Genomic DNA, 9,542 nt, shown 5'->3' with positions numbered 1-9,542 from the left:
CTTCTTACTAATTCTATGGTGTTTTCCTTAGCTACTCCACTCAGGTACTTAATTATAGGAACAAACTAAAACACTTTGTCGTGATTTGAATAGAAGTTCTGATTGTACTGCTGATTATAGAATCTGCAACTTATTCCATAAGTAAGGGACAAAGTATGGTTAGTAACTCCTTTCTCCACTGATGAAGAAATCTACGTACAGACATAACAATCTCTCACATCCATCGTCTAAACATACTCATGCAATAAGTGATACAAAACATAAGAAGAAAGTTCTCCTTGGGTCTTGTCTACATGCAAATATTTCTCATCTATTCTAAACTTAACTACTTCTGTGACTGTAGTAGTTGTCTCTACAGCAGAGGTATGGTTGGCCACAATCTTGTCAAGAAGTATCATGCTCACAATCATCACCAGACACACTATCAAACATACAATCGCCAAACTAATACCTATGTATTTACAGCACATATTCTTCCTAGCCTGTTGGCTGTGGTTACCCATGATCTTTAAAGAATCAGAAAGTAGAAGAGAAAAAATTACAACTATGTAGCAAAACAAAACAAAAATCTTCAACTTCCTTTAGCAGTTATTTACAGCTTTCAGTCTTTCTTCTAGGACCTTTTGTAAACAAAAAAAAAAATAGGTAGCTGGTCAAAATCTGTAATTTTTGTCAAAATCAGTTTAGCAGCCTCACAAATCACGTTATATAAAGTCTCTTCCGGTTTCTCTCAATAGTCTCTTTTATACTTTTCTTAGATTCACAATTTTACAAAGTTCAGTTCATTGATTTTGTTCACATGCCAAAATATTGTCCTGGAATTTCTTGATAAAAATAAAACACAAAAATTAATTTTGCCATTCACTTGTTGTTGCACACCCCCATTGAGGACCTGCATACCTTCGATTTGCAATTCTCTTTCTTTTCAGTCTTCGATCCCCATTTAATTCTCCAACATTCAAATCTTCTCTTCTTGTTGTGTCTATTTCTTCTTCAATTGTGTAACTGCTTCTTTCCTCTTGGCTTGTGATTTCGGCCACATATGTCCTTTCAGTGGACCTTTTGTCCATGCTTTCTTTACTGCTAGACTTGTAACTTCTCTTTGTTCTGCAGGATATTTCTCTTGATGTACCTATAACTGGTTCAGGAGGCGTCAGATTGTTTAGGCTTTAATCCACCTCAACTCCTTTCACCTCAGAGTCTGTAGTTTGCTCTGTTTGTCTTTCCAGATTGTCTACTTCTGGGAGAGCCCTCCTCTGACTAGCCTCTCCTTATTCTTCAGTTGAGGTTGGTTCACTGTCACTCTCCTGTAGGTCTTCCACTTCGTCCCTCACAGGAGTATTTGCACTAGTTTCAGTCTGCTCAGATTCAGTCTCTGATTCTCCTGTTTCCTTCTCTGAGCCTGGGTTTTGTCTGGAAGTTGTTGGTACTCTCAACAACTCTTCTTCATTGTTCAACAGACAGGGTACATTCCGGGTATGGCTGGCATGAATCCAGTTCGGAACTCCACTGCACTTCACAGCTGTAGCAGTAACCAGTACTATTTGGTATGGGCATTTCCATCAAGGCTCTAAACAAGTCTTCCTCACGTGTTTTCTGATCACAACTCAATCTCCTGCTATCAGGTTATGGCTTTGATCTTGAGACAGTTGCAGTGTGGTGGCTTCCATCTGATGAGAGTGAGAGAGAGAGAGCAAACCACATCAGCCAGACCATTGCAGTAATCCAACACAATTTCATCTGTTATGTTCACAAGAGCATTGGCAGGGACCGTTGGCAACCTCATTGCTCTGCACAAGAGGATTTCATGCGGCAACAGCCAAGTTTTCCTGTCGGTGATGTTCCTCATACTCATCGGAACTAGAAGCAGTGCGTATGGCCATTTCAGATTTGTGGACGCACACATCTTTGCAATTCTTAACTTCAAGGTACCATTCATTTGCTCAACAAGCCCTGAGGCTTCAGGGCGGTAGCTACAATGCAACTTCTGCTCAATGTTTAAAGTGACTTCCTCCATCTGATTTTAAAGAGAGCGACAAACCAAAACGAGGTATCAGTTCCCTAAGCAATAACTTTGCTACTATAAGGCTGTCATTTCTTCATGTGGGGTAAACTTCAATCCAGTGGCTAAAGGTCAGGCACAGCCCGTCCTTTAGGGCGGAGGGGCCACACCCCCACCTTTTGTCCCTCATTAAGAGTGCCGGTCAGGCTAAAATAAGGTCAGCCCGACAGACACTCTTCATGTTCAGGTCAGGTCAGGTCAATTTGCGCAGACTCCTGGCTGCCTGAGTTTAACTTTGCTGGGCTGAAGAGGTCACAGCTCCTATGGGCGTGACCTCCTCGGCTCAGCAAAGGCGCCTCGAGGCCCTTCCCTGGATGAGGGAAGCGTCACCCATTGACTTCGACCTGGGCGCTTCAGGTTTAAGCCCTGAAGCGCCCAGGGTGAGTGTCAGTCAGTGACACCTCGTCACAGAGTGGGGTGGGGTCAGAAGTCTCACTGACCCCATCCCACTCTGTGACAAAGTTGGGACTGCTGCCTTCCCTCATTGGCTGACCTAAGGGCAGCCAGCAAGAGAAGGCAGCTGTCTGAACCCTCCTGGGACCTCTGAGGCTGAAGGTAGGTGTGTGTGTTTGGGTGATCTTTTTAAATGAATGTTTTGTGTGTGCGTGCATGTTTGAATGTTGATGAGTGTTGTTAATGGATGTGCATGCAGGCGTGCGTGTGTGTGTGTGAAAGAATGAGTGCGAGTGTGCTGCCTGCCCCCCTCCCTCCTAAAACTGCCGGCTGCCACTGCTAAAGATACAAACAATCACCAACGCATATCTCAATCATCCACACACAGGCATCTCAATAGAATCCATCTGGATTCTGCTAAATGGACCTCCTGCTTTTCCAATGTGGCTCATATAACCATATAACCACAGTCCCTTTACCCACATTCATCTGCTGACGGATGATGCAACGATGGCAAATTGCTTCGGCAACCTGTCTAAACTTTGGATTGAACCAAAACTGTTTAAATGTATGAATCATGTCATCCCTTCCAACATGTGCTTGACTATGATAATATCTAGCCATTTAAGTCAACAAATTATTCAGTAAAACCACTTGTCCCTCCCTGGGCACCCATATGTCATCCTCACGCTGAACACTTTTAAATTTTAACCAAGATTTATTTTCATCTTTGGCAACATTACCCTGAAGCGCTTTCAGTTTTTCTCAAGTATCTATGACATGTAGTGCATAGTTTTGGCACATTTCTTCCTCAGGTAACAATTCTCATTTGTCTTTGAACAATATACAGTTCAATGTGCAAAACCTTGCAACTTGATCCGCATTCCGTTTCCCAATGACACAAAATCATATGATTTCAGATGTGCACTGCATTTCACCACAGCAATCCTTTCAGGCAATTGAAAAGCTTGTAATAAATCATAAATCCTTTCACCACTTCTAACCGGTAAACCCGAAGCGGTCAGGAAACGTTTCTCTGATCATAGTTGGCCAAAGTAGTGGACTATTCCAAACCCGTACTAGCTGTCTGTATATATGGTAACTTTAAGCTGTGTAGAGACATGGCATGCTCTCGTAAGAGCTGCCAACTCCCCCATTTGTGCAGAATACACTCCTCTGAGCCAGGACACTTTGAGTATACCAGAAATTGTGCACACAGCACATCCTGCTCTCAATGTTCCCATGTTATCTGTCAAACAGGACCCATCAACAAAAATAATGTGGTAATTTTTTTTCAATCGAGTATCTTGAATATCAGGTCTTGGTTTTGTGCACAAGTCAGTAACCTCCAGACAGTCATGTTCAACTTCTCTCAATTTGTCAACCTCAATATTCTCTTTTGGAAGCAAAGTTGCTGGGTTAACCACTGTACACCTTTTCAATGGTGCAATGGGCGAACCCAGGATGACAGTCTCATAGTGTGTCAACCTGGCATTAGTCAAGTGCTGTGTTTTGTTTCTGGTAAGTAAAACTTCAATGGAATGAGGGACCATAACAGTTAAAGGGTGTCCCATCACAATGCTCTCACTCTGAGTGAGGCTCAGTCCAACTGCGGCTACTATGTGTAAACAGCCAGGTAAAGCTGCTGCAACTGGGTCCAAAGTAGCTGAACAATATCCTACAGGGCGGTTTATACCACCATGGAATTGTGTCAATACTTACAAAGAACATGCATCACGCTCATGACAAAACAACATGAATGGTTTTGTGTAGTCAGGCATACTCAAAGCCAGGGCTGCGCACAGTCTCTCTCTCAACTCAGTAAATGCCTTCATACAGGCTTGGTCTAACACTAAGGGATCAGTAACTTCTTTGTGAGTATTATACTTGCAGGCCTCTTTTGTCTTTGAAGCGACTAACAAGTCATCAATGTACTGGACTAACGATGATCGGAAAGGCATTTCCAATGACTCCACGTTCTTTATCAGTATCTGGTTGAAAATGGACGGTGACTCTGAAAACCATTGAGGAATTCTACACCAACAATAGACTCGGTCCAAAGATTTCAAACAGAAAATAAATTGGCTGTCCTCATGAAGAGGTACCGAAAAGAATGCTTGTGACAGGTCTAGTATGGTGAATCATTTTGCATCGCATGGGATCTGAAACAATATCACTGCTGGAATTGGCACCATGGGACAACACTTAATCACAATATCATTTACCTTACTCAAATCTTGAACAATCCGAAATTTCCCACATGGCTTTTGCAATCCCATTATCATTAAGTTATATGGGCTGCTCAACACTTATTTTAAAACACCTTGGATTACAAATTCCTCAAATAAGTGTGCAATTCCTTCAGTCGTGTCCTGTGCCATGTGGTATTCAGGAATCTGTGGGAAAATCGCATTTGGCTTGACTGAGACCTTAACTGGCTCAACTCTTTTGATTAGGCCAATGTCTTTTCCTGTAAAATCCCACACTTTCATTTTAACTGTTCCCTGTAAGTCATAAGGAAGATCTCTCACTGTGAAAACTGGAAAGAAACTGATCAAAGGGTACTCCTAAATCACGGTGCCACAGTCTGTTTCTGTTTACAAGTCATCATCATCACTGTTTGTCTGAATGGCAATTATGGGGGTCATTACAACATTGGCGGTAAAAGGCGCTTACCGCCGTGCAGAAGACCGCCAACACACTGCCGCCGTGGCGGGAGCCCGCCATAGCTATTATGACACACATCACAGAATCCGCCGAAATTCAGACACCCACACAACACCGCCACACCAAAGGTCAGCGATAAACATGAGGAAACAAATCCTCCACCTCCACGCCAACAGAAACATGGCCATGCCATTACGACCCACAAATCCACGCGGCGGCCTTTCAACCGCGGTATTCCATTGGCTGTACACACCGCCGCACTCAAAATACACACACATCTACAAAACACCGCCACATTGGACAATTCAAAATACACACACCTGATACACATACAAACAACACTCCCACACATCCAAAACAATATAAAACACACACCCACATCACCCACAAACCCCTACGACCCAAAATTAGAGAGAACGTCATAGAGAGACAGCACAGAATAGAGAACCCCATCACACAGAGGCACACTACACCATCACCCACACAACATCCACGCACAAAACACCACATACCACTACACTCACCACACTCATCAAAGCATACACCACCCCACACCTCACCCACACCACCCCATGTCACGCCAAAGACACCCCCGCTTCTCTGAGGAGGAGCTCAGGGTCATGGTGGAGGAAATCCTCCGGGTAGAGCCACAGCTATTTGGCTCACAGGTACAGCACATATCCATAGCCAGGAAGATGGAGCTATGGCAAAGAATAGTGGACAGGGTCAACGCTGTGGGACAGCACCCAAGAAATAGGGAGGACATCAGGAAGAGGTGGAAAGACCTACGGGAGAAGGTGTGTTCCACGGTATCCAGGCACCACATCGCGGTACAGCGGACTGGCGGCAGACCCCCACCTCCTCCCCCACAACTAACAACATCGGAGGAGCAAGTCTTGACCATCTTGCATCCTGAGGGCCTCGCAGGAGTCGTTGGAGGAACGGACACTGGTAAGTCAAATCTTAACTATCATATCCCCCACCTTACCTGCATGCAATCACACACCCCCACCCTCACACCCTCCCCTATCACCCTAACTCCTCACTAATGTACCCATAACACCAACCACCCATCCCAACCCCAAGACCTGCATGACACAACTAAGCATGGATACCCATCACTAAAGCATGCCCACTGCACATACCCAGAACACCCCCCAACCATCAGCACACAAGCCCCCACACAGGAATGCCTGCACTGGGGTACATGCACACCCAACCATTGCACACCATGAAACACACACGTGCAATAATCATGTATTTATACCCCCGCAGGAACCCGAAGGAACGTCACCACACCAGAGGGTCCAGACAACACCACTCCACCCCCAGAAGAGGCCCACAGTGACGACAGCAGCTCTGCCCTACTGGATCTTGATGACCAGCCCGGACCATCGTGGGCCTCAGGACAGTCGGTTCCCCTTGCCCAGCCACAGCCCAACACCGAGCTTCCACCCTCTGGTAACACCAGCACAGCACCCACCCAGCGGGCCCATACCTCCCTCCTCCCTACCCAGGACAGGTCAATCAGCGGTGTGTCCACCACTACAGGGCACCCAGGCTAACCCACCACCCCAACAACAACAGGGACCTGGGGGCAGTGGTAGTGGGCACACGGTCCAGGGGACGGAGGCACTGGAACACAGGGGAACTGGGAGGGCTGCTGTGCGACAGAGGGAGGACATGCCAAGGGAACCTACTCTCAACGAGGCCCTCTCCTCCATCATGGGAGCATACCACCACTCCCAGGAGACGATGGCAACGGTCCTGGACAAGTTGCAGGAGACCCTGCGTCTGCAGGAGGAGCAGTATTTGGGGTTCAGGGAGGACCTCAGGACCATCGCCTCTGCCCTGGGCACCATTGTAGGGGTGCTGACGGACATTCAAAAGACTTTGAGGGACACCGTGGGCACTCCAAGGGGCCCCTGACACTAGCCACGACGATGAAATGCCCACCACCTCCGCCGGCGCTAGTGGACAGGACGCCCAGCCACAGGACCACCACACCAGCACCCCACCCCCTGCAGACAGACAACCACCACGAAAGCGGTCCCTGAGATCCAGGAACAGGACAAAGCAAGATGGCAAGACCCCCGGCAGGAAATAAGACTACCCTGATTGTCCCCCCACTGTCCCACTTTGTTACCCTGTCCAGATTGGAACTGCCCCAGCTCCACTTCCAATGGCCAGATGTGCAATGTACCTGTGAGACTAATAGACTGGACTCTGCCATGGACATTCTTCCACCATAACCCATCCCCATTTCACAACCCCTCTTCATTTTTCTGCACTTAAATAAACACCCTTGAAACACTAATAAAACTGGAGTCAGTCTATGATTTTGAACTTTGTATTGTCAATTACAGTGTCAAAAAGGGTTACCCATTGGAAGGCCAACATACCAATGTCACACATCACAAGCCTTTCAAGGGTGCAAGCTGTTGACACGTAGGTTACCACATTTGTGAAACTGAAATGGAAGGGGACAACTCAATTAACAAATAGTGAGTGAAATGTAGGTACAGGATAGAGGTAGACGTGTGAAAGTTAATGTAATGTTAAACCTGAAAATGTACTCACCTGTGTCTCACTGGAAATATTGCTGTATGACTGACTCCCTGTTGTCGTTTTCGTCTTCCTCAGCTTTATCCTCATCACTTTCCACAGGCTCCACAGGCTCCACAGCTGCTACAACACCGTCATCTGGATCATCCTCCTACAGAAAAGGCACCTGGCGTCGCAATGCCAAATTATGGAGCATGGAGCAGGTGATGATGATGTCACACACCTTCTTCGGTGAGTAGAATAGGGACCCACCTGTCATATGGAGACACCTGAACCTGGCCTTCAGGAGGCCGAAGGTGCGTTCGATTACCCTCCTAGTCCGCCCATGGGCCTCATTGTACCGTTCCTCTGCCCTGGTCCTGGGATTCCTCACTGGGGTCAATAGCCACGAAAGGTTGGGGTAACCAGAGTCCCCAATAGCCATACACGGTGCCTCTGGAGTTGACCCATCATATCAGGGATGCTGCCATTCCGCAGGATGTAGGCGTCATGCACAGAGCCAGGGAACATAGCATTTACCTGCGAGATGTACTGGTCTGCCAAACAGACCATCTGGACATTCATCGAATGATAACTCTTCCTGTTCCTGTACACCTGTTCACTCCTCTGGGGGGGGACCAGAGCTACATGGGTCCCATCAATAGCACCTATGATGTTGGGGATATGTCCAAGGGCATAGAAGTCACCTTTCACTGTAGGCAAATCCTCCACCTCAGGGAAAATTATGTATCTCCTTACGTGTTTCAGCAGGGCAGACAACACTCTGGACAAAACGTTGGAAAACATAGGCTGGGACATCCCTGATGCCATGGCCACAGTAGTCTGAAATGACCCACTTGCAAGGAAATGGAGCACTGACAGCACCTGCACGTCAGGGGAGATTCCAGTCGGATGGCGGATTGGTGACATCAGGTCTGGCTCCAACTGGGTACATAGTTCCTGGATTGTGGCACTGTCAAACCGGTAGGTCACGATCAAATGTCTTTCTTCCATTGTCAAAAGGTCCACCAGCGGTCGGTACAACGGAGGATTCCGCCATCTTCTCATATGTCCCAGCTGACGGTGCCTAAGAAGGACAACAGCGAAGAACCAGTCACTATTCCTCCAGGTATGTACCCACAGTTACACACAAGACTACACCACTCACAAAACCCCTTCCTGTATGTGTGTTGATTATAGGCCTAGCTATGTGTGACGCAGAAGTAAATGAAGCCATGTGGGCCCTTGAAATGGCGGCTGCCTGACCTCTAAAATGGGACAATGGAATTGTGGGGTAACTGCGCTGGCGTTGGACACCGTCGCGGTAGGCGGTCATAGAGCGCGGCGCAATGCTGCATTGGTTAACATTGGACCCTATGGGTCCCAGGAGCCAATGAACAGGTGCGCCAACGGGGATGATGCGCCCTGCGCGGACGTCACCGCCATTTTCTATCTCTTCAATCACTAGATACCTGACCTTTGACAGGAGAGGACCTACACTGCTAGTGCTGCTGTGACCTCGGTCTGGAAGCGACGATGGCTGTTGCGTCTGGGGAAAGGGCCCCTGCCTTCACTGCACAGGAGTTGGAGAAACTTGTGGATGGGGTCCTCCCCCAGTACATGCTACTCTACGGTCCTCCAGACCAACAGGTCAGTACACAGGGAGCACGTTGGATGGGCTATGCCTGGGTGGAGAGGGCTGGTTGGAAGACAGAAGGGTGCAGAGTTCATAGAACAGAAATGCATGGGAATGAATGGGCCACATGGCCAGAGTAGGGAGGGGGCCACTCACATTGACGGTGCAGGAGGTAATGACTGTTCCTCTTTCCTTGTGCATGTCATGTAGGTCAGCGCCCACCAGAAGAGGGACATTTGG

This window comes from Pleurodeles waltl, chromosome 12, assembly GCF_031143425.1.
Source record: "Pleurodeles waltl isolate 20211129_DDA chromosome 12, aPleWal1.hap1.20221129, whole genome shotgun sequence".
NCBI classification, from domain to species: domain Eukaryota; kingdom Metazoa; phylum Chordata; class Amphibia; order Caudata; family Salamandridae; genus Pleurodeles; species Pleurodeles waltl.
The sequence above is the reverse complement of the archived record's forward strand: the minus strand, read 5'-3'. Positions refer to the sequence as shown.